Raw genomic sequence first — 27,390 nt, 5'->3', positions numbered from 1 at the left:
CTTTCTCTTTCTCAGAGGGATTCACCAAAAACTTTCACCAAAAAAAATTACTCTGCCTCCTCCTGAGATTTTACACTGCTGTGTGTAAAAATCTCATTTACATTTACTGCTGTAAAAAGGGCTTTTACATTTACAACTGTAAAAAAATCCTTACATATACTATAAAAATTTCTTACATTTCATTTCAATCTCAAAAATAAAAACTCACACAGTCATTCTTCATTCGCTCTTGCTTCCCTTCGTTTGAGCAACCAACAACCATTACACTTCAAACTGTTTTTTTTTATGTTTCGCACTGTTGTGCGTTATATGCCTTGCATCACACAATAGTCAACACATAAAGAAAATATATTACATATACATATGTGTTCCCCTCTTTTTTTTCATTACAAATCTTCGACATTGCACTGCTGTGCAAAACCCCTGTTTTTCATTGCTCGCTGCTGCGAAAAACTCTCCTTCATCCCCGTGTTACAATAAAAACAGAAGGTCAACACACACACACAACATATCGCATACATACCATATGGGTTAACAATAAAAAAATATTACATGCCGTAAAAACTTTAAATTCTTTACCTAAGACTATGACAGTTCATTAAAGTGCATTAAATAAAGCCGACAGTAAAATAAAGAAAACGTTCTAATAGGTTGAAGGAGATCCATGTCCGTTGACCTGATCGGACGGATATCGCACGCCTAACACATACAAACCAAACAATGTTTAATGCCCAGGAGATTGGCGGTTTTCGGTTCATACTGAGGACGCGTGGCAGAAGCGGATTGTGTCAGAGGCCTCCAGAGAAAAACAACCTTTGCCAAAAGGTGGTGCGATAAGGCTCAATGGTTTCCGAGAATGGTTTTATGGTCGCCGTTTTAATGTTGCTGCACGACAGGTTGAAATTAATATTTCAACAGTGCGGTGCTTGATTGGCCCCTTCTCAAGTGCTCCCACTCCCGATGCTTTCGAAAGCACGTAAATGAACAAAAGAAGGATTTCGTTTCACTACATAAACCTTTTAATAAACTGTGAAGATGACCTCCAAAGAAAGATCCAAGATTGTTCCCTCAATCTCGAACACAATGGATGCACGAAACGCCTTTTAAATCAAATAAAATAAGACTGGACCAGCTAGGTTGACCGGGGGACCGCCGAAGTTGGGTTTCCAACTGGGGTTAGATCAAGTCTCACCAAAGATAGATTGAGGATCTCACATGAAACCCTCACTTGAAAACTCATGCGAGCTCTCATTGCTCTCAAAATACAAATGAGGAAGATCCAAATTCCATGCCTCTTCCGTCCTTTGAAAGATCAGTGATTTGAAGAAAACTACGACAATTACCTTGGTTGAGAGTGCTCTATGCCACTTATTTATCTATGCTCAATTGGTTGGGGATATTACATATTGTGACAAATATTGTCTCAATATAGAAATCAACAATGGTCAACAATTTTCAACCATTGTCAACCATGGTCAACCATGGTCCAATGTCAAATTGTGACAAAGATTGTCTCAACATGAAAATCCACCATGGTTAGTCATGGTCAACCATGTTTATTTTAGGGCTTATAGTATTTATCGTAGGGTTTGTATACCTAGAGTTTATAATATTAATCCTTGGATTTAATATTATTCACTTGAATTTCTAATCCCTTGAGATTTTAGTGTTGATACATTGGGTTTATTATTTCCTTATGTTTATAACATCAATCCATTCAGTTTATTAATCTAAGGATACATATTCATAGGGTATAATATTATTCATATGGTTTATAATATTAATTCTTGGTTTTAATATAAATCTCTTAGGTTTATAATCATGGTTAACCATGGTCCAACGTTGCATTGTGACAAAGGTTTTCTCAATATGAGAATCAACCATGATCCAATGTTGTATTGCAACAAAGGTTGTCTCGATATAAAAATCAATCATAATCAACCGTGGTGGCAATGTGACAAATGACAAAAATACAACTTAAAAATAAGTGTTTTTTTTCTATTAAATTAATATAAAATTATGGTATTTTATTTGGACATCTAAATATTTCAGTTATGGTTGAGTGTGAAAATAAAACAGGTACATTGATTTTCAATATAAATTATATTTTTATATATTTTTTCAAACAAGGCACATGTCAACTCAAAATCAAGCCCAGGTGAAATTACACAAACCTTTGGCTCAAAAATAACATTGAACAAAGGATGATGGAATCAATAGCAAAATATATAAGCATGAGCGGTACGATTTACAGAATGACCTAGCAGAATTAAACATCTAAACGTGGTAGAGAGGTGAAGAGATGTTCCTTGTATACATGGTAATTGGCCTTTGTTTTCACCATCCCATTGGAGAGAAACTCTTTTCGACATATGTCGTTCCATTCACAGGTGCTTACTTTTCAATGCGGAGTATCAAATTGTATAATCCTGGAACATATTGTAAAATAACAGTGAGCTCCAATTGTCATTGAAGGGCAGTAATTTCTGTATTAATTTGAAATTTGTAGAAATAGCACACCGAGAGAGCATGGAGGTAATAGCACAACTCAGCTGGAAATACATATATTGAAGGTTGTCGCTATTGGAATGGGAAAAACCAGTTTATTGGTGCCATCCCACGACACAAGATGGTTAAGGAGGGGCCCACTGCTAATAAGAATACAAGCGTGTTGGAGAATAGTGTCACTTGAACCTTGCAATAATCATCATTCTCAAGTCGACCACCTTTGCCTATTTGAACGCAATATGGTTATAGTGTCTATTATTATTCACAATAGTTAGCCTGACCTGTGATAAATTCCACACGAGAGCGAAAATTGAGTAAGTCGAACTGGAAACTCAAACCTTGAACATTAGCATTGTCTTTGTTGAAGTTATGAATGGTGACCAGTCTCAATAAAGATATTAATACAAGATGATAACCAATGTTTTGAGAACTATCATTTTGACGTTGTCGGTATTAGCGGTAAGATCTGTGCATTGTGAAGAGAATATGGATGGAAGATCCGTGGTAGAAAGCCGCAAAGAAGCTTGGCTGGAGTTCAAAATGCTCAATATTCGGCTGGGTTTTTTGATGGGCCACCTAACAAAGGATGTGCGGGTGTGGAGTTCATTTACAGGTTTCACAGGTAGTACATATCATTTTTCTGGTCTGTGGCTAACGGGACCAATAGAAGGGCTGAGATGGTCGCCTTGTGAAGTTTATATTTGTGCAAAGAGGCTTAATATAGAATCTATTCATATTTTTTATATTCATGAGTAGTCATCCAATGGATCAATGGCAGATCATCCTTGCAACCTTTACGGTTGAACTCATATTGTGCAAAGAGGCTTCATAAAAAAAATCTATGAGTAGTCATCCAATGGATCAATGGCAGATCATCCTTGCAACTTTTACGGTTGAACTTATATGGTGCAAAGTGGCTTAATAAAAAGTCTATTCATATCTTATTTTTTATATTCATGAGTCGGCATCCAATGGATCAATGGCAGATCATCCCTTGCAACCTTTTTTTGTCGAACTGATGCGCAGGATCTGTGAATTAAAGGCATCATATCATAGAATATCCTTTATGCATATGTTTAGAGAAAATAATTCCTCAGCTTACGCCCTTTCCGAAAAGGACATCACAACTCTTCCCTGTAGAATTCACTACAATGTTCTCATCCATGGACAGCTGCTGAATGCTGGGACGTTCCTTTTCTTAATGGTATTTCTGGTTCTTAAGCTGATGGTAGCAAGGGTTAAGGATGAGTTTATTTGCAAAAAATTAGATCTACTAGCTGCAATATTTTTTTATTTAGATAGTGTCTGACTGAGCAATCTTTACGCGCTATAGTTTATGTATAGCTTAGATTTTTCTTCTTTTTTCAGTAGATGACAATGTTATTGGAGATTTTTCTAATAAAATCTCAAAAACAAACAAACTGAACACACACAGAGACAATGCGCTGTTTCTCTGCCACAGGATCTTTTGCACAAAGAAGTTTAAAAAAAAATTCCGAGAACAGAGTATTACACACCCATAACAAGATTTGTATTCATTAAAAATAAGATGCCTGATACATATTTCTTCCTCTTTCACTTAGAGGGATTTACGAAAAATACATTTCAACCAAAAAAAAAAAACTCTGTCTCCTCCTGAGATTTTACACTGCTGGGTAAAATTCTCATTTACATTCACTGCTGTAAAACCTTTTTACATATACTGCTCTAAAAACCAATTCTTACATATGTTGTAAGAATTTCTTGTTGGAATTTAATTCCAACTGCAACAATGAACAACTGTACAGGAATCTGATTTGCAGTAAATGTTACAGGCTGTTTGATGCCGCAAAGTCGCCTTTGATATTTTTGCACATAAATGTGCATTAAACTCACAAAATTGATTTCCCCTGCAACCGCCGACTTGTTTTTTGATAAAAGCATCACCGCCTTGCTGCATTAAATTCGGAGATAGGCATTAGAAGATATTCTGTAATATTTTATTGTTTAAATCAGATATGTTTTAACATATAAATGAATCACACAACAGTTCAGTTTTGAGGTTAGCAGCAGATTGATAGAGAGCAGAGAAGAGCACAGAACAACGTGAAGAAAATATTTGCCAGATAGTGAAACGCACAACAGTGCACAGCAGGAGTAGATGCAACAGTGCAACAGAGAGCAGAAATGGAAAAATGCACAACAGTGCAGATATTTGAATGAAATTTGTTTAACTGATGTTTATCTGTGTGGAACAGAAGCGTTCCTTAGTGAATCCCTGAGGAAGATATTCAACAATAGACGCTGTGAAATTCCCTCTATATGAGGAAGACAAATCTATAACAGTTAGTTTATTTCTAATAAATACAAGTTTTTTTTTTTTTTTTTTTTCTGTTGTTGTTACACCATCACCGTTGTTGTTACACCAGTTACAGCGTTGCTGCAACACCAAACTACGTTGCTGCAACACCATTTCCAAAGAACGAATTCTTTTGTTTTCTAAGTTAAAAACAGAGTATTTTTCTGTGTCAAAAACAGAGTGTTATTCACCGTCGTTGCAACACCAATCTACGTTGTTGCAACACCAAACTATGTTGCTGCAACACCATTTCTACTAAATGTTTTTCAGCTTTCTGTTAAAAACAGAGTAATAACATAGCATTTTTTTTGTCTGTCTATTATGGAATTTATCAGAAAATTCCGACATGGTATCAGAGCTAGTCTAGGCACTCAGTGAGTCAAAAACAGAGCTTGTTTTTCACTGTAGGAGCTGTAAGAAGCTTGTTTAGTAGATTTTTCCAGCAGAGAAAATTTTTGCTTGTTTTCATTATACAGTCAGTATCTCTTATTTACCAATACAGGTTAAGATGGCAGATGCTAGAACAGGTTTGACAAATTTCCAACTGCTACAGTTTAATGGGAAAAATCACAGTTATTGGTCCATAACAATGAAAGCATTGTTTGCTTCTCAAGGACTATGGGAGCTAGTTGAAACTTGCTATGCTGAAACTGCAGATGCAACAACACTGGCTGCTTTGACAGTAGCAGAAAGAGACCAGTTGAAGAGCGACAGAAAGAAAGATGCCAAAGCCCTCTTTTTCCTCTTCTAATTAGTACATGAAAGTGTTTTTCCGCGGATTGTTGCAGCAACAAAATCTAAGGAGGGATGGGATATTCTCAAAACTGCCTATCAAGGCATGGAGAAGGTGAAGACTGCAAAGTTGCAGATGTTGAGGAGAGACTTTGAAAATCTCAGCATGAAGGAATCTGATACAATAGATTCATTCTTCACTCAGGTTATTGGCTTGATAACCCAAATAAGATCTCATGGTGAGATTCTTGAAGATAGAAGGATTGTAGAGAAAAACTTGAGATGTTTACCCTCAAGGTTTGAATCTATTGTGGTAGAAATAGAAGAAACAAAAGATCTCTCACAGTTCACGGTAGATGAGATGAGTGCTTCACTTTTGTCTCATGAACACAGACTGAGTAAAGGAACAGATTCCTCATTTGAGCAAGCATTCAAGAGTCATATGTCTTTTGGCCAAAGAAAAGGTCGAGGTAGAGCAAATAACAGAGGTCCTGGAATAAGCCAAAACAGAGGCAGAAATTATCCTGCTAGCACAAGCGGAAGGAGCTGCAATCAGAACCAAGCTGAAAGTTCAAGCAAACAGCAAGCTCATGGAAAAAGGTATGACGAATCCCAAGTCCAATGTCATTATTGTAAGAAATATGGGCACTATGCCAATGAATGTAGAAAAAAGCAAAGTGACATGAATAATAGGCGGAATGCTAATTTTGAAAATGAAGAAGATAAGAACCCAAAGAACGTGTTGTTAACATGTAATATAGCACAAGACAAACAACAATATTTTTGGTTCTTAGACACAGGTTGTAGTAATCACATGACTGGAAATATTGCAATGTTTGCCAATCTCGATGAAAATGTGACATCTGAGGTAACAATAGGGACTGATGATAAGATATCTGTCAAGGGTAAGGGCAGAGTCAGTATTCGAGCAAAAAATGGAGAACATATGATTGTGCCTGAGGTATACTATGTACCCGGTCTGAAATGTAATCTTTTGAGCATTGGACAGCTCATTGACAAAGGTTACAACGTTTTCTTCAAAGATGATACGTGTACAATCACAGACATACCTCCAAGTAAGAAGATCATTGCACAGGTGCAGATGACCAGCAATAGAATGTTTCCTCTCAAACTCAGGGTAGATTTGAAGGAAGGCAGAACTATTGCGGCTCTAACACAAGAAGTCTTTCAGGAACAAGTGAAAGATGTGAATTGGTTGTGGCATTTGAAATTTGGACATCTCAATTTCAGAGGCCTGAATCTGTTGCACAGAAAGGGAATGGTAAAGGGATTGCCATTGATTGAGAAGCCATACAGCTTTTGTGAAGGCTACATCTTGGGCAAGCAACACAAAGAAATATTTCCAGCAGGAAAGAGTATAAGGGAAAAAGCACCCTTGGAAATTGTTCACTTTGATGTGTGCGGACCGATGCAAATACCATCATTTTCCGGAAATAAATATGTTTTAACCTTCATTGATGATTATACCAGAAAGACATGGGTGTATATGCTGAAACATAAGAGTGAAGTGTTTGAGAAATTTCGCCACTTAAAAACTCTTGTTGAAAAGCAGTGTGGGCATTATGTCAAAGTGCTCAGAACAGATAGAGGAGGAGAGTACATCTCCCAAGACTTTCTGCGTTTTTGTAGAAAGAATGGCATACAAAAGCAGTTCACCACAAGATATACACCTGAGCAAAACGGTGTTGCTGAAGGAAAGAATAGGACCATTCTTGACATGGTCAGAAGTATGCTAAAGGCAAAACACTTGCCGCATGAGTATTGGGCAGAAGTTGTTACTTGCGCACTTTACATCTTGAATAGATGCCCAACTAAAGTTGTCATGAATAAAATACCAGAAGAGGCATGGAGTGGTCAAAAACAAACTGTCACTCACATGAGAGTATTCGGTTGTGTAGCATATGCACATGTACCGGATCAGCTAAGGCAAAAGCTTGATAGTAAGGGGGAGAAGTGTGTCTTTATTGGCTATTGTGATGAGTCAAAAGCATACAAACTCTATAACCCATCCACCAAGAAATTAATAGTAAGGAGATATGTGCAGTTCATTGAAGATGAAGCTTGGGACGGAAGCTTGGAAAAAACAATGAATGTGAAGACAATTGTGTCTCATGAAGAACAAGAGGAAGGGACAGCAAAAAACAATCCTTCCTTGGTGGCTCCTCCTCCACCAGAGCAAGTACAACAAACCACACCACAAGCTGGAATTCGAACAACCTTAAGAAGTCAAGGAAGTGCTTCTCCAAGCACACCACAGGGATCAGAAATACCCTCAAGTTCGGATGGAACTCCAAGCACACCAAGAAGACCAAGATTCAGAAATCTGAATGAGATTTATGAACAAGGAGAGGTAAGTAAAAATACTGGTCTGAATTCATTATTTTCTTTGTATTGTCATGTTGATGACCCAATTCATTATGAAGATGCTATAAATGAAGATAAATGGATTGAAGCAATGAATGAAGAAATTGGTGCAATTGAGAAGAGTAAAACATGGGAGTTAGTGGACCTCCATGAAGGCAAGGATGCCATTGGAGTTAAGTGGGTCTATAAGACCAAAAGCAATGCTGAAGGTAAGATTGACAGGCACAAAGAAAGACTTGTTGTGAAACGCTACAAGCAGCAACAAGGAAAAGACTATGATGAAACCTTTGCACCAATAACAAGGATGTAAACAGTCAGAACAGTGTTGTCTATTGCAGCACAACACAAATGGAAGATTTATCAGATGGATGCTAAATCTGCATTTCTAAATGGAGTATTAAAAGAAGAGGTTTATGTTGATCAACCTTCGGGCTATGAAGTTGAAGGCCAAGAGCATAAAGTTTGTAAACTGAAGAAGGATCTTTATGGGCTGAAGCAAGCTCCAAGAGCATGGTACAACAGAATTGATGCTTATCTGATTGAGAATGGGTTTGATAAGTGTGATGGTGAACCCACATTCTACATAAAACAGAATGACGGTAAGATAATTATTGTTGTTTTATATGTAGATGATCTGATTTTTACTAGCAATGATGCTTCTTTCATTGCTGATTTTAAAGTAGTCATGAAAAGTGAATTTGAAATGACTCACTTGGGCTTCTTAAGATATTTTCTTGGAATTGAAGTAGACCAATGTGAAAATGGTGTTTTCATTTTTCAAGATAAATATGTAGAAGCAGTGTTGAAGAGATTTAACATGCAGAACAGCAAAGCAGCTGTGACTCCAACTGTAGTGGGGTTGAAACTGACCAAAGAAGACAACAGCAAATATTTTGATCCAAAACTATACAAGAGCATAGCTGGCAGCCTTATGTACTTGACTACAACTAGGCTGGACATTATGCACGCTGTGAGTTTAATTTTCAGATTTATGGAAAGACCGAAAGAGACTCATTGGTAGGCAGCCAAGAGGATTCTAAGGTATGTGAATGGAACGAAGGGGTTTGGTATTTTATACTCCTCTTCTGAAAGTTTCATGTTGACAGGTTACACTGAAAGTGATTGGGCTGGAAGTGTTGATGATAGGAAAAGCACATCGAGATATGTGTTTCATATGGGATCGGGAGCGATCTCATGGGCTTCCAAGAAGCAACCAGTTGTATCTTTGTCAACAACAGAGGCAGAGTATGTGGCAGAAACAACAGTAGCATGTCAAGCAGTATGGCTGAGAAGAGTTCTCAAAGATTTGTGTCATGAACAAGAAAAGGGCACAACCATTTACTGTGACAATAGCTCAACAATAGCATTGTCTAAAAACTCTGTTTTTCATAAAAGAACAAAGCACATAAACACCAAATTTCATTTCATACGTGAATTGGTTAACAATGGTGAAATTGTTTTGCAACACTGCAGAACAGAGGATCAGGTAGCTGACATCTTCACAAAACCATTAGCAAAGAAAGGTTTTGATCATTTCATGAAATGTCTCGGTATGCAGCAATTGAAATTAAGGGGGAGTGTTGGAATTTAATTCCAACTGTACATGAATCTGATTTGCAGTAAATGTTACAGGCTGTTTGATGCCACAAAGTTGCCTTTGATATTTTTGCACATAAATGTGCATTAAACTCACAAAATTGATTTCCCCTGCAACCGCCGACTTGTTTTTTGATAAAAGCATCACCGCCTTGCTGCATTAAATTCAGAAATAGGCACTAGAGATATTCTGTAATATTTTATTGTTTAAATCAGATATGTTTTAACATATAAATGCATCACACAATAGTTCAGTTTGAGGTTAGCAGCAGATTGATAGAGAGCAGAGAAGAGCACGCAACAGCGTGAAGAAAATACTTGCCAGATAGTGAAACGCAGAGCAGTGCACAGCAGGAGTAGATGCAACATTGCAGCAGATAACAGAAAGGGAAAAAAGCACAGCAGTGCAGATATTTGAATGAAATTTGTTTAACAGATGTTTATCTGTGTGGAACAGAAGCGTTCCTTAGTGAATCCCTGAGGAAGATATTCAGCAATAGATGTTGTGAAATTCCCTCTATATGAGGAAGACAAATCTGTAACAGTTAGTTTATTTTTAATAAATACAAGTCTTTTTGTTTCTGTTACTATTACACCGTCACCGTTGTTGTTACACCAGTTACAGTGTTGCTGCAACACCATTTCCAGAGAACGAATTTTTCTGTTTTCTGAGTTAAAAACAGAGTATTTTTCTGTGTAAAAAACAGAGTGTTATTCACCGTTGCTGCAACACCAATCTACGTTACTGCAACACCACACTGTGTTGCTGCAACACCATTTCCAGTGAACGTTTTTCAGCTTTCTGTTAAAAACTGAGTAATAACAGAGCATTTTTTTTCTCTGTCTGTTATGGAATTTATCAGAAAATTCCGACATTTCTTACATTACATATCTTTACTCACACCATACAATTCTTCATTCGCTCTTCCCTTTGTTTGAGCAACCAACAAAGCTTACATTTCAACCCTTGGTTTTTTATGTTGCACTGTTGTGCGTTATCACCTCCTTGCTTCACACGTTGTTCAACTCATAACCTATGCACTGCTATGCACTCCTCCTGTTTTCTTTCGCTTTCGCGAGCTCATATTTCTCAATAGTGAACACCCAACAAAAAACATAACAACTATAATGTATATGCAATGGATTTAATGCAGGCTCGTATGCAACTTTGATTGATGGACGGCGGAGAAGGATGAAGACAATCGGACGGTGGACAAAGATTTCGGGAGCCCACTTCATGCTGAACGTTAGGCTCCGATAAACCTGTACGGAAGGAAAAATGCATTGGACGCCCGTCAAGATTTCATTGCATCGGAGTCGACTGTCCGGAAACCACTTCACACCAAAAGGCGGTCCAAAATGCGTCAGGTAGTTTATGGTTTCGCTGCGGCGGTTTTGGGCGTTGTACAAATGCAATTGAAATTATATTTCAACCAATGTAATTGAAGGTTCTGTTTTAATCTATTTTTGAACGGTTTTAATACATTTTTAAACACATTGAACATATATATCAAATATATGTGAGAGGAATCACCATATTTCTATGGAATAGAGTGAGATTCTTAATAATTTACACTTTGGAAACTTGTTATTTATTTGGAAAGTTTATTAACACGCGAGTTCTAGTATCAAAACACACACCCAAATTTGGTTCCTTTGATCTACATCTAAAACGAACTGTTGGAGAAATCGTCAAACCCAACTACGTCTAAAGAGGGTTGTTAGAAGAATCATAGCACCTCTATAAAATTCATAATTTCTACTCATATTTTCTTACCAGAAAGAAAAACATGTTTCAATATTTCATATAATTTCCCTGAAAATGAAATTTTTACTTGAAGACATAAAACATTGAAGACATAAAACATTAAACTGACCTTAATGAAAACTGAACAGCCATTAGAGAATATAATTTATTTTTGAGCTAAAAGTAAAATTATAGATTAAATTACCGAGTAATATTTGTTGGCTTGGCATACTGTATCATCCAAACTCTTTATTCTAGATTTTGAAAAATAAATTATTATTTCTTACCATATCCAAAGCAGGTTACAGTTCATTTTTGCCAGAGGCTGACATCGCTCTGGTTCTCCCACCTACACCAAATCTATACATTAAATTCGCTCCAGCTGAAAACAGGCGTCATTGTGCTGATGGCGGAAGAGAGGCATGATTGCAGAATTATGTTTGATGTAAATTTCTTCCAAACAATAATTCAAAAGTCTTACAAGAACTTCTTCTGTTAGAAACATAGCAATTCCGAAATTTAATAGTCGTGTATATGCAGCGTAGTATTGAGTTTTGTTAGAAAATAAGCTTTACGGGGCAGAGGAGAGGAGTGTATTTCAGAGATCGGTTGCGGCAAAGTTCACTGGCTCAGAAATAGGTTGCGGAGTGTCTATGGCAACCATCCGGAGACTTAATTAAAATAGAGTAAAACAAAGGAGGTTGCCATAAATTTACTTGTCAAAGATTAGTTTCATAACGCAAACTAACCACACTTCATATTATGTGCCAAAACATAAAGAAATTAGATTCTCTTGATAAATGGAGGGTGCAGCAAGTGAAAAGGCAGACAAATTAGGTTGCGAAGTAAATTTTGTAAAACTGGTTTTTCTCACTTACTAATATTTCTTTTATTATTTTCTCCTCACTACCTTATAGATTGCTCTCTAACTTGCCCCACTTTCACAACTATATTCATAGAAAATATTTAATACACAACATGAGAGATTAAATGATTTTCTGAAGTGAGGATTTTCACCTTACTCTGGCTCTCTAACTTGCCTCAACATGACTTTCACATCCATATTACATTATAAATGACTTTCACATCCATATTTATAGAAAATATTTGCGATTTTACATAGTAAATGATTTTCTAAACTTGCAGTTGTTGTGAAGTGTAAGCAACATGGGCAGAGTAAATATTTACCCATATCTATTCACAAAAATTGATTAAATACCTCAACCCCTCAACTCCTCTGCTGTGTTGCGAAATTGTCACCGCTATAATTCTGTTAACTTCCAACAAATTTTAGAGATGCGCAACACTATGTTGTGTTAACTTCACTAGTAATATAAATGAAACGTAAATGCCGTCCAGGATTTATCGTGACAGTCACCACAGCGACTTTAAATTTCAATCCCTTAGAAAAAAAGCTATCCGTAGTACAAGGCAAAAGTTATCGTAATTTTATCATCATACCAGTTTGAACATGTTGAGTTTAGAATTTAACAAAAGAAATTATGGAGAATTTTTATGTATAGTTGTTTGAACTATGTATTAATTTAGATTCGTAAATCTTAACTGGACCTGGAGATAAAAATCCAAAGAAAATATCCTCTCAGTTAAAGATTAAATTCGTTTTTCAGATTAAATTCGTTTTACAGACTAAAATGACGTCGTGCTACATCCCAAACAGAGTATGCCTGAAATGCTCTCATACTGTTTCTGGTTTATTTGTTTTTGTCGCGGTGAGTTTGAGCATCACATCGCGCAGGATTCTGTTCTTTGAGAACGATATCTCGCCCTGGATCTGTCTTTCCCTTCACGATAAGAATTTCTTTCCTCCACTTGAGCTTTCGGCTTGGCCCACGGTACTACGTTCATAACCGTTAATCTGAAATGGTTAAGTAATTAGGAGTACGAATTAATAACTAATCAAAACCCCGATCAGAAAGCTATAGTCTGGGATAGTTTAGTTCGTAGAATTTTGGTTGTTAAACAAATTATAGGGTTAAATCTCTTAAACTCTCTTGAAATTATGTTAAATATCTTGCTAATTGACAAGTTATAAGATCAAATCTGCTGAACACTCTTGAAATTAATTAAACCTACTCCCAGCCTACTCCCTTGAAATTAATTAAGCTTACTGGTAGAAAACCCCTTACCCTGACGAGAAGAGCATTTTCATAAACAAGGCCCCGCCAGAAACCAACGCAAAATTGAACAAGGAGATCCACTGAATACCATTTCAGCATTTCTTGTATTTAACTTCGCACTCTCCCGCGGTTACTGACCAAATTGAGGCAACGGTTATTTGCTCAATCTGATTTGTATAATTCTGGCTGAACTAGGCATTTCGAAAACAACTTTAGAAATGGCGAACCAGCTTAGACGCGTTGCAATTCTCGTCCTGGGGTTGCTTCTTACTATGAACAAGCAAAGCCAGGATGAAAACTGCAACGGCTCTGGGCTGGTTCGCCATCTGTAAAGTTGTTTTTCAAAATCCCTTGCTTAGCCAGGGGATACAAATCAGATTGAACAAATAATTGCTGTTTCAATCTGCTCGATAACCATGTGAGATCGTCAATTTAAGTCAATTTAAAGAGAAAAATCGCTGAAACAGTACTCGATGGATGTCTCTCAGCCATGACGTATGCATCCAAATTGAGTGGAATTTCGTCGTCATTTTTCATGGCATCAGATCTATCCAGAGATGAAAAGAGTCGAATGGTTTTTCTAGCTTTATCGCGTGAGTAATTTGCCAAGTAGAGACCCTTTATTCCATCAATATTCCGGTATATGCTCGATGCCATAGGATCTGTAATATCGGATATTCTCGATGCCATGGCACTATCAATGAATGTGCTTCGTCCAGCCCCACACCACCGACCGATCAATGCCCCCCTACTTCCCTTAAACGCCATTTCGGATGTCTTGGAAAGGTATGCCGGGGGCCCGTGGGAAACAAACGTGAGGTTGCTGATAAGTTATACAATGTAACGCTATCCTCTAAATTTATATATTTATTAAAGTGGACTTTGTAGCCACTAAGGTACTTTTTTAACTTCTGCAATTTCATAAAGACAATTTTTATATAAGTAATCTTTATGTATGCTAAAGTGAATTGGCGTACAACGTTTCCTTTATAATTTTGGCAATCATTTATAAATTAAACCCTCTAGCCCTTTTAACAATTGCAAACATTAAAAATTAAATAGTGTTAAAATAATATAATTTTGTGGAGTCATGTAAAGACAATCATGTATAAATTAAACCCTTTAATCTTTTTAACAATTGCAAACATTAAAAATTAAATAGTGTTAAAAAAAATATAATTTTGTGGAGTCATGTAAAGCTTAGTTGGTTGATATGTTGTGTGTGAATGTTGGTAGTAATAGTCACTTAATTGATGTCTGAAATGAATGATCTAGGGTAATTTGATGGAGATATAGAGGATGAAAGGCATCAAATTTACACACACAAACATGCAATTATTTATACAGTTGCGGCTTTGGGTTTTGACATACACTTAATTTTACTTGACTTCACTTGATTATAATGAACCCATCATAGGGTATTTATACTTTTTCGACTAGTCACTGACTCAAAATAACATAACTTCGACATGCAAACACATACTATATTTGACTTTTCCGAAAATAGGACTTAACTCAAATTCACTCACACTTTACTAACTCACACTCTAAATTTGGGCTACACTTAATTCAACGTATCTCTTCATGCATCACTCGACTTGGATCTTGCTAGATCTTCATGTAGGAGTAATTACTATTTCCAACATTCCCCCTTAATTACAACCATATGACCCAATATAACATGATTCAACATGACTCAACTATGTTTGTTAGGCTTACAATAGAAATTGACTCAAGCATCACTTAAACATTCATGCTGGTCTAAGTCTCAACTAGGATTACAATGACTCAAAACTTTTACAATTTTAGATTTTCTTTTCCGTTTCTTCCAAATTCTATAGCCTCTAAACTGCTTTATTCTCTGTTGCTCTTTCTTACCATACACTCCATATTTCTTCACTTGTTGTTGCTACATTTTTTCTTTGCTTCCCTTTTATTTATTTTGAATCTATTTGCTACAACTACCTCTTCAACAATTCTTTCACTCATGGACTTCTCCCACAAGTCTTCATTTTCAAACTGTTTTGTTTCCACTCCATATTTTTTTTCATATTTCTTGATAGCAAAATCTTATCTCTTATTGATTCCATCGCTGAAAAATTGTTTCAATGCTTTCAGCTTTGTCTTCAGAAACTTTGATCTCTTTCTGTTTACATTCATCATTAGGTATTGTTGTTTTTTTGTGTACTCTACACTCTCAATATCAATGTTAGAAATATCTTCTTTACGCTCTGGATTGAGAGCCTTCTTCTCTTCCTCTTCTTTCTCTACCTTATCTTCCACTCCTTTACAAACCTCTATTGTTGCAAACATGTTGTCTTCGACTTGGCTTCTAGACACAAGTGGGTTTCTCTGACCAAATAGGAACATATGAATGTGTTGTTTATGTTGCATCATGTGCAACTACTCATTACTAGTTAAATTATCTTCACGAAAGTTAACATCGACATAATTTTCATCCACTCTATTGTCGGATATCTGAGCATGGTTGTACTCATTAGAAATTTCAACTTCACCAAATTCATCAGTTGTGGATGGATTCGCTAATGCACATCTCACTTTGCAATCATTATCCACGTGTTTCATCACAATTTGTTTCACCACCATCTGCACCATCCACGTTACAGTGGAGTTATTGAGCACTTATACACTCTTGCTCTACTTCACACACAAAGGGTTCAATCTCTCTCTCTAATGGGATTCACTTATATAATCTTCATGACTATCATCCACTTTTAAGTAGGATTCTACAAGCTCTATTCTATTTTGAGGGTCTTGCTCATCTACTCTCAGATCTATGACTTGTTAGAAAGGTGTTGTCATTGATGGAAAAGACAACTGTGAAGATTGCAAAAGGTAACTGCATTGGTAAAAATATTGTCAGTGGTGGCCAAAGAAAATATGATTGATGGCAGAGTTAATGGCAAAGAGCTGCACAAACGAAGCAAGCTAAAGGAAACTATAATGTAGAGAGGCTTTCAAACCAATTATAGAGTAGCAGATCAACTCACGTGTAGATGTAACCCACATAGACAGAAAGAGCTCCGAAAAATATCTCCAATGGTATATAAAAGGTTGAAAATTGTCTCCTTGTCCAAAAGTTAGAGCCAGTAAAAGGTGGTGACCCCGAGTAAAATATTGTGGAGTTAAAGGTGTTAGGAGGAGCCTTTGGTGGAGAATTGAAGTTGGATTAAATTCCCAACTCAACGACAAGGATGAAGGAGCCTCTACGAGTATATCTAGGTAGATGTGGTGGAAACAGAAACACATTTGATTGGGCATAGGTGGAGCCCACCCCGCAGGTTCACCCCAGTGCAACCCTTTTGGCACACAAAGGGAAGGTCCAAGAGATGGGCACCGAGACATGGAAATTATGCATTTTCCAATGTGCACTAAGTGGGTGGAACCCACCTGATGATAATACCTGGGTAGGAGCACCCCGAAGGATTCATATATGGTGTAGTATCACATAGATCAAGAGGTAAGTGTCGGGACATCAGAGTTGAGGAAGTTGACAAAAGAAAAGGGATTAGGTAGAGGCCCACTCTTCTAGCATATCCCACTGAGGGCGATCCTGGAGGGATGATAAAGGTAAAATGTAGAGGAAAGCGGAGCCAACGGAAATATAGGAAAATAAAGATAATTGTTGCAGTTTAATAAATAAATTGTTGCAAAACATGCCTCGAAGGATCCTTTCTCTCTCCTCCAGGAAGATAGGTGGCACCTTGTGATTGGCGGAGACAACTTCAGGTGGTGACATCAGCATGTACACTTGGCAGGGATATACAAGGTTTTCAATAACCCAAAGTGCCCATTTCCAAGTGACACTTGTCACCACTCATAAGTCGACACATGGTAGGAGTGACTTCATATTGGTGGGATAAGCCTGGAATATTTAAAATGGCATGGAGGGATAGTGTCAGGTAGCGAGAGCCAATACACATTGGCAGTTGATAGAGTGGCATTGACAGTAATGACAACCAATAAAAAAGGGCACTAGGAGGACCCATGGGAGACTTTATCTCATAGGCTTCACCCCAATGGGATTGTTTAGCGAAAGGCACCAGGAAGAAAGAACCAGGCCATGGTGGCACAATTAAAAGCAATCAGAGAAACATGAGGTGGTCCCTATAGACACATAAACTCGGAGATTAGATCACGGTGTGTTATTGTGGTGCACGTAAGTGAATTTGTTGGGATGAAGGGAGCCACGGGCTACATGCCTGGTAAGGGTCTCTTGCAACCATTAGATACCAGTGGTGTAGGAGATAACAAAATAAGTTAGGATTTGGATCTATGGAACCCAACCCTTGGGTCATTTCACATAGGAATGAACCCCAGGCTTAGAGAACAGAGTCAGAGAGGCTCTTTGGAGGTGTCAAGCTAAGCGCCTGGATTTGTTTCTTGGTTGTTTGATGTAGAAACATGACCAAGGGAGCAATGGAAATAGAATGTGGGGCCATCTCTGAGTCCCAAAATCTCGTAACTTTTTAAGAGTTCTAATTAATAAGAAAGTCTTGAGAGTTTGGACCTTAGCGCTGGGTGTGGTCACTTTGCATAGAAACGAGACCAACATTGCAAAGTCGTTAGCAAAAGAAATTTCCTCGCATAGGGCTTGATAGGCTAAGCACCCAAAGTGCCTAGTTGATAGTTGTGGAGATCCAGTCTTATGGCGGATAATAGGAAGGTGCTAGCGGAAAATGGACTTAAAGTAGAAAGTGGCGGAACTAATTGTTTTGGGAGTGCTTTTGGTTTTAAAATTGGAAATTGGCTGCGAAGACCTTCTCAACTATAGCAAAGTGTTGTTCTTGGTAGCATGGCTTGGTGATAACGACATGAGCCCAATAACAAGCATGAATAGTTAGCAACATAATAAAAGGCATTGTGGCTTTAACATGAACAATTGGAAGCTAATAGTTTTAATGGATTTTAGAAGCCTCATAGCAGCATGAATGAGTCAACAGCCTTAGTAAGTGATAGTTCAGTGTTGTTTGGCCGTTAAATCCAAACATAAAAGACAAATCAAGATTTGGCAGAACTTTCAGTTGTAGCAATAGATTTGGCCATTAAGCCAAATTAAATTGCAGGTAAAAATAGAAGGTTCATTGGTAAATTTTGTAACAAATCGAGAACTAAGGAAAATAATAGTTTGACTTAGTTTTCGAGCCCAGAACAACAGATCAAGATTAAACACAAACAAAGTATGTATGAGAATAGGACAAAGGAAAAAAACATTAATTCAAGTCGCATATCAAAGGGAAAGATATCGAAAGCTTCAATTTCAAAAATAATAATGCAAAATTCTATAAAAACAAAAATCGAGCAACAGATTGGGGGTGTTGTAGGAAGTGTGGAAAGAAATAGATTGTGTGAGAGTTGTTGGTTGTTGCATAAGCATGAGTGGCAAAGAGTTGTTGGGTTTGGGTTGTTGCATGAGAGTTTGCAACTGAATTGTTAGAGCATCAAAATGTTGTTGGGGTGTTACATGAGAGCTTGCATCGGAATTGTGAGAGGAACAAAGTGTTGTTAGGGTGTTACATGAGAGTGTGCAACTGAGTTGGGAGAGACGAAGAATGCAGCTAGGGTGTTTCATAAGAGTGTGAAGCAAATTATGAGTGTTACGCTCTTGACTTGCAAGAAATTCTAAAATAGCATAAATGCAAAGAAATATAACACAGAAAACAGAATAAAATGAAGAAAACAACAAGTATTTTATTATTCAGAAATAAATTCAATGTTCACTTGCCGCTTTGAGGGGGAAACCTCTAGCAGAGCAGAGCTCGATTAAAAATACGACTCGATTATCTTTCCCTTACTAACTATGACTATTTATAGCTAAATGACCTCCAACAACCTAATGAGTAGTGTTACTTTGCATAACATGGGTTAACAACTTTATTTATTAACTATGGCCTGTTCGCAACTAACTGTGGTCCCTTTCTTAAATGTGGGTCAACCACTTACAACTATTAATATAGGATTTATTGGCTCTCTAACTAAAAATGACTATGATTTGGGCCATTGGGTTTATTACATAAATAAAGGGGTTAGGGTTGGACCATAACATGCCCTCCCACATCAAAAGAATGCTTGTCCTCAAGGTTGAAGCTTTGGAAACTACTGAAGAATAGTGGTTGGTTCCCAGGTCGCGTCCTCTTGAGAGGTGTCTTTCCACTTGACGAGGACATCCTTGGTCGTGCGGTCGTGAATATGTCTTTCACTGGTATCGAGGGACTATTCTGGTTGGAGCCAAAGTGAGCCTTCCTCATCCAATTGTGGTAGACTAGTTTGAATTATGCAATTACTCCCCACCGCTTTCCTAAGGCACGATACATGGAAGACTAGATGGGTTTTTGAAGTTAATGGATAGGCCAGTTTGTAGGTGACTGCTCTAATTCACTAAGGTATCCAATAAGGTCCATAGAATTTTGGTGCTAGTTTCTGGTAGCCCTTTCATTTGATAAATGTTTTCTAATATGGTTGTAGTTGCAAGAATACCTGATCTCCTTCTTGGAATGTGTGCTCGAAACGATGCTGGTCTACTTTTTGCTTCATTCGATTCTAAGCTTGATGTAGATTATCTTTGAGATGAGGTATCATGGTGAAAAATTTATGTAGGAGTTGGTCAACTGCCTGCACCTTAGAACATCCAGGGATATAATAAATAGGTGAATGTGGGAGTTTCCCATACTCTGCCTTGTATGGAGTCATCTTGGTGGCTTCATGATAGTCAGAATTGTGCCACCATTTAGCTAAAGGTAGCCATTGTACCCATAGATGGTACTTTTTTGAAGTGAAGCACCTTAGATATGTCTCCAAACATGTGTTGACTTGTTCTGTTTGACCATCTGCTTGGGGATGATAGGTAGTACTTAGTTGTGGTTGAGTGCCTTGTAGCTTGAGAATTTCTTGCCAAGATTTATTGGTAAAAGTGGGTTGCGATTAGACACAATGGAAGTTGGCAAGCCATGTGGTTTGAAGATTTGGTCTTTCTGATGCATTCAAATTCTGTTGCAGCAACATGGGGGATGGCTACCCGGACCGAACCTTGGAAGAAACTCCTTTTCCATTTGGTATGGTGGCTCAGACTAGGGATAATGAGATCAGTTTCCCAGCAAGAATTGATATGATAATGATTGTGGTTTGAAATAAGGTATAATGGGAAATGATTTAACTAAAATTACCTAATTAAACAACAAACACATGCAATTATCTATTCTAACACTTATCTTAATATATATCCAGGGAATAACTTAAATCATGTGATCTACAAAGATATATTAGAGAAACATGTAATAAATATCATTCAATTTCTATAAGAGATGAAATCGTTAATGATAATTATTTTGACTAAATAGTTAGGAAAAATAATTGTGAAAACTATATCCCATATATCAATTTCTCATGTACTCAATAAGGAATCACAACTAAAACATTTTACAAAAGTCAAATAATGTCAACCTGTTCCTCAGATTTCATACATATCACAATACAAGAAATATTACTGCTAATTCGTAAACAGAACACAACCACAAAGATAGAAGTACCAGATATGAGAGGTTCTACTCATGAAGTCAACAATATTGGTAGGAGTTGGATTTTTTTGCTTTTGATTTGACCGAGTCATATCAATACACCCTTTTCTTATAGTGCTAACAGGAAAACTTCTTGTTCTTATTCATTTGAAAGGATAAAGTCCCACAAATGGAAAATTTTAGGGGCTAATATTCGTAGATGGGATAATTTTCCATGATTTTGTCAAAAACAATATTCGCTAATTTCCATTTTTTATAAAAATGATTCACCCAAATTTTACAATGTAAAATTATTTTACCTTCAAAATCCCCAACATTATATAGAGAGTATAAATAAAGTCATTATAAATTTGAAAAATTTTACAAGTACGTCAATAATTTTTTATAGTTTACATGTTAGTGACCATTGGGATTCGCCAATGTTTTTAAACTTCAACATAATTTTCCATCCTTAAAATTTTCCTTGGTCCCACATCCCATTTAGTTCGACTACTTCTTATTTTTTAGTTTCTTCATCATTCATTGTGTTTTCTTCTTCCTCTTCTTCTAAGTTAGACTCAACATTAGATATGGTATTAGGTGGTTGAGAACTAGAAGACTGATTCCTCCTAAAAGATCTAAAAGGTTTTTTGGCAGAAGAGGATTTAACAACTTGTTTCTCCATTTCAACTATTTTGTTAGACATGGCTTTCAGTAGTTCTTGAAGTCGTTCAAGATCAAAAGGATCTTTTGTGGCTTTATTTTTAGAGTCACCTTTGAAAGTAGCTTTTTTAGATTTTTTGTCTTCTTGACAAGTCTTCTTTTCAAGAGAAATTATGTCTTTCTCTATGGACAGGGATTCCTTCATGTTCTTGGTTAATGTGGCCAAATTCGCTCTATATACAAAAATGGCTATATTGGAAGGAAGAGAAGATATGTACCACTCAATTTGAACATCAACACCCGAGGCTAACATAGTTTGAATTTTATTGAGTAGTTTGTTGAATCTAGAGTTGAAATATTTGACGTTTTCTTCCGTCTTAACCTTTATATTGGACAATTCGTTGATGAGCAATCAAGTGGTTCTATCATCTTCAAACTTAGCTAGGAATTGTTCTTCGAAAATATCCCAACTAGTTATGGAGCGAGAGGGTAATGAATAGTACCATCTTCCTGTCAATCTTGTAAGATTATATGGAAATAATCTAACTACATAGTCTTCTTCATTGACTGCATTTAAATTGATGGCTAGGTTATAATTATGGAGATGTTCCTCAGCTGGTAGTCCATCATCAACATTAAATTTGGTCAACCATATTTTAGGGTGCTTAGGAAGAGGGTGAAGAGGAGCTACCACTTATACAACACTAGGATTATTCCATGGTTGTACTCATGGTGGTGCTTGTTGTCCTGCCATTGGAATTTGAGTAGCTAAGATAATAGAAGGGGTTTGAGTGGACAAGGATATGGGTGGATTTTGAGTTGAATAAGAGGAATATTGGGTGTTTGGACTAGAAGAACTAGCACCAGTAGTTGGAATGAAAGTTGTTGGAATGACTAGTGGGAATGAAGGGTTTTGAGGTGGAGAATGGCATAAAACCTCGCTAGTGGATGTATGCAATTCAAATTTCTTGGTTTTCTTTCGGAAAGAAGAAATGGGAAATTAAAAAGGAGGAATTCCAGTATTCTCATTTTGAGAAGGAGTCAAGATTCATCTTGGTTGTAAAAGAGAGGAAACACTTCCTTCAAATGACTCATATGTTGCGGGCTTTTGAGTTGAAATAGAGATTTGCCCTAACTTCTCTATTAAGGTGTGAACTTCTTGGGATTCAGGGTTATAGTCTTAAGAAGGTATTCTTTGATATTCACTAGGATATTTTGGAGAGCTTTTCTCAACTTCTAATCTTAGTATTGTAGTTCTAGATGGGGATCTAGAAGTTGGAGGGGATGTAGTGGGGAATGACTCTTAGGATGGTTTTCTAATTTTTGATTAGTTCTCCTTACCATTCACATTCATGGCCCTCCTTCTAGCACCAAAATGTTGATGCCCCAGAATTCCATTGCAACAAAATGGGGGATAGCCACCCTGTCCGGACATTGGAAGCAACTCCTTTTCCATTTCATATGATGGCTCAGGCTGGGGATAATGAGACCAGTTTCCCAGCAAGAATTGATATGATGATGCTTGTGGTTTGAACTAAGGTACAATGGGAAATGATTTAACTAAAATGACCTAATTAAAAAAAACACATGCAACTATCTACTTTAACACTTATCTTAATATATATCTGACGAATAGCATAAATCATGTGATCTACAAAGATATCTTAGAACAACAGGTAGTAAAGATCATTCAATTTCTATAATAGATGATTTTTTTTTTTCTAAGTAAAAGTAATATATTAATATGTACATAAAATATACAAAGAGGACAGAGCCTTGAGCTAGTTTATCATGGTTTTATCAAAATATGGACTGCCCAAAAATTGGGGAAACTAGTCCAGTAAGACCATAGCCTTTGAAAATGATAGCAGTTTTGAGACTAAACCCCCAAAGAAAAAAAATAGTAAGACAAAACCTTGACATTTGGTCCAGAAAGGAGATCAGAAAGGAGACGAGCATCCATCTTAAGATTATCAAAATCCAAAAAGAACCATATATAAGTCACCAAGGCAGCCATAGCCGACCAAGATCTAACCTCAGTCCGCCTCTGCCAAAACTTTGTCTGCAACCTTCGACTACGTGGAGACCATGTAATCTTAGCTATCGTCATCGGGGATGGGTTCCTCGATGATTGGGCAAGCCCAGTCATCTGCCACGTCCATGGAGGCACTGCCATGTAGCCCTCCACCACCACCGTGAGGCTCACTCTCGTCACTTGAAGCATCCTGGATAGCAGAACCATCATGACACGAACCACCAAAGGGGCGCATGGCAGTCGAGTAGCCCCCTTCTCCATGCACAGTTCCACCGAATTTTGGACCAGGGGAGGTGAGGAGACTGTCAACCATCACATTGTTACCACAATCCCTGCAGTTGTTGCATCTGAGAGCACCTTCCTGCGGCGAGGTGGAGAAATCAACCTGAGAGGCTAAGTGAGCAATATCTTCAGAGAAGGAGTTGGAGATAGAAGCAGTTATGATGGGTCTGTTCAGGGAGCTACAGAACCTAAAGTGATCAGAGTAAGGAGCGGGATGAAGGGGCGGAGGACAGTTGTCATAATGGACAGCGAATTCATCAAAGACAACTCTGAAAGAGCAAGCCCAACCTCTTCCATGCCTGAAATTGGGATGTATACCTTCTCCGAGAGCTTGAGGATGATGAAATTTAGGGGAAGGTGAGGAGGTGGAGCGCTCCGCCGGAGGATGAGAGCTTTTGCACCTTGTTCCTCCCCTGTGACTACGCATGTGATGCCTAACCATTATGAATTTGCTGGCTAGGCTCTCAAACGGGGCAGAGACCAGAGGGACGAAGACCAAGGGAGAAATAGTAGAGGGGATGAGAGTCGAAACAAGGCTATTATGGGTAGAGATTAAAAAGCAGAGAGCCGAGTGCGAATGGTGATATCCATTATCAAAATCTGCACAGCACAAAATCCAACATCGCCGGCCTGTAGCAGTGCAGAGGCAAGGCTCAATGGCCTGATGCAGGCAGATGCTGCAGACCAAAGGAGATGGGAAATAACTGAAGCGAGGTATCTCCATATTCCAACACTGACTAACTTTTTGCCGAACAACACCTCTATTGAATGTTGCCTACAGATAGTTATGAGGCCGTGTCAGGGTCCATCAGACAAGTGTCCCATCCCTTCACTACCATTCTGCATATAAACCATTTATGCGTATTCGTGTCACCCACAGTCGGGTATAATAGATGAAATTGTTAATGATAATTATTTAGAATAATTAGTTGGGCAAAATAATTATGAAAACTATATCGCATATATCAATTGCTTGTGTACTCAATAAATAATCATAGCAAAAACATTTTACAAAAGTGCAATAATGTCAACCCATTCCTCAGATTTCATACATAACACAATACAAGCAAGATTACTGCTAATTTATAGACAAATCACAACCATAAAGCTAGAAGTACCAGATATGAGAGGTTCTACTCATGAAGCTAGCAAGATTGATCTTCTTCCTTTCAACAAAATATACTTTAAGAGTACAAAAGTGCAAATTCCGTAGAGTATAATTCAATTTGTAAGAAAATGAAGATCTTGTTCCAATTATCTCAACAAGATAGTCACAAAAGTACAAAAATGAAAGCCTTTGTGAAGTGTTGTTAATAAAATTCTGGATGTCTCTCCAAATGCATGAGAGAGGTTTAAATAATAGAACACATGTACCGAAAATAGATTATTACATAAAAAGCTGAGGAGGCTTCAAACAACCTTCCCCAAAATAATAAAAAATAAAAACTAAAATACAGTATAAAATGATGACAATCTTGTTTAAATTGAATGGTTCTAGTCAGCCATTCAGTCCTTGAGTTCACAGATATCTATCATTGGCTTCACCTACGGTGGTTGGCCAATTCTAGATCTTAATTGTCTTGTAAATACATCATCAGAGAGTGGTGGTACCATATTTTGAGTGGAATTTTTTAGAGAGTGCAGAGCCATCCATTGACTGTGTGGTTTTAGTAGAAATTTCTAGTAGGTTTCCCAATCAATCTTAGGAGTGGGTTGATTCTCTTTTCTTTCATTTTGGTGATCTCTTTCCACTGTTTCTCTAACTCTTTGATGTATGGGAGAACTTCCGGCCTACATTATTTGACAATATTTTCACTATGAATATTCTTGTTCACAACCCCAATTATATTGTTTGTTGTACTCGCTACTCTTACTTCTTCCCTTTCTACTTGCTTCAATTGTATGTCTCAATCTATGAATAAAATATCTTTGTCAAACTCCTAAATCTTTGGCAGATCAACTTTTCTACCTTCTTCAGATTCCTACCAAGAAATAAACTCTAAAATCCTCTTATTTAACTCTTCATATTCTAATCTCTGATCAACCACTTGATTCGTTAGTGCATCACTTATTTCTCAAAATGAATTGATAAATGATTGGCAGAATACTTCTTGTTGTTGTGACAACATTCAAGTTCTTCTTTAATGAATTCCTTTGTTTGAGGGTTGTCTCTAGGTTTATCTATTACAGTATGCATTTGATGAATATATGAGTTCTTCTCTATGATGTACGCTTGATGCTGCAATCTCATTTGCTCAAAATATTCTTTAAGTTGTGCCATATGCATCTCTGCTTGCCTGTTGGTGCTCTATCTTTCTAGCTCAAGTTGTTATTCCAAAAACTAAACTCTTTCTTCTTTTTCTTTAAGGAAAAGATGAACTTATGTTGCCTTATAAATTGTTGGAGTTGCATAGGCGCCTACAAATTGTGATAGCTTTGTAAGATTTTCTGATGGATCGATGGGGATGTCTTTCCCTACTACCTCCATTGATTCATTTTCAATAGTTGCTACTCCTTATGCATCCAATTTCCTTTTCTTCCTTTGCCTCTTCACTACATCCTTATGCGTTGGGATATAGAATATATCCAGTGGGGGTATTTCCTCAATCATTAAAACAATCTCTTAAGTTGGGTAGGGAAAGATGATTTCAATATCTTGAGTAGTAGTAACTCCACATATTGTTGTTTCTAGGTTTATAACCTGTCTAGTCTGTCTAGGAGTGTAAAATCTAGATGTTCCTTCAAGACTGGTATTTGTTTACTGCGTTTGGAGATTTTTATTAAATTTCTCCCATTCTTTACCCAGATCAATAACTTTTATCTTTTCTGTTTGAACCTGTGTGCAACCAGTCTCCATGTGTTCGTCATCTGAGGTCTTTTTAGTCATTTCTTCAGCATTTTTCTCAGTGTCCTTCTCAGGGTCTTTCTCGAGGCTTCTTCATCATTTTGAGATTGGTGTTCAAAACTTTTTGAACCTTGAACTAACTTCTCTTGAGATTCCCCATTAGAATTATGCTTGGAACTTTTCTCCAGGCTTACGCTGGGAGTGGTATCTCTTATTTCTTCAATCCGCAATAGGTCCAAAGGGACCTTTGTTAGGATTTTATTCCTATATACGAGGAAGAAGTTGAGGTATGTTGGGCTCAGTTTTATTGATGGTAAATGTAAGACCTATGAAAATGTCTCTGTTGCCTCAAAGAGATCATCAAACTCATCGTCCTCGTGAATAAATTGTTTGATTTTGACAATAGTAGTGAAATTTTGGGCAACCTTGTTAGGGTCATAGTGTTTGCTTAGAACAATAGCCAGATGTAAAGATGTGATGTTTTATATCTCCTTTTCCGTGTGCCCAAAATCATGTAATGCGAAAGAACCAAATTGCACCGAGAAGGTAATCCATATGGATTTCTTCATTTCTTTGAGGATTTTGGTAATACCATCCCCCACTGTTT

Source organism: Pinus tabuliformis, chromosome 4_2, assembly GCF_031772625.1.
Source record: "Pinus tabuliformis cultivar Carrire ecotype Pingquan chromosome 4_2, CPIR1, whole genome shotgun sequence".
Classification (NCBI taxonomy): domain Eukaryota; kingdom Viridiplantae; phylum Streptophyta; class Pinopsida; order Pinales; family Pinaceae; genus Pinus; species Pinus tabuliformis.
The sequence above is the reverse complement of the archived record's forward strand: the minus strand, read 5'-3'. Positions refer to the sequence as shown.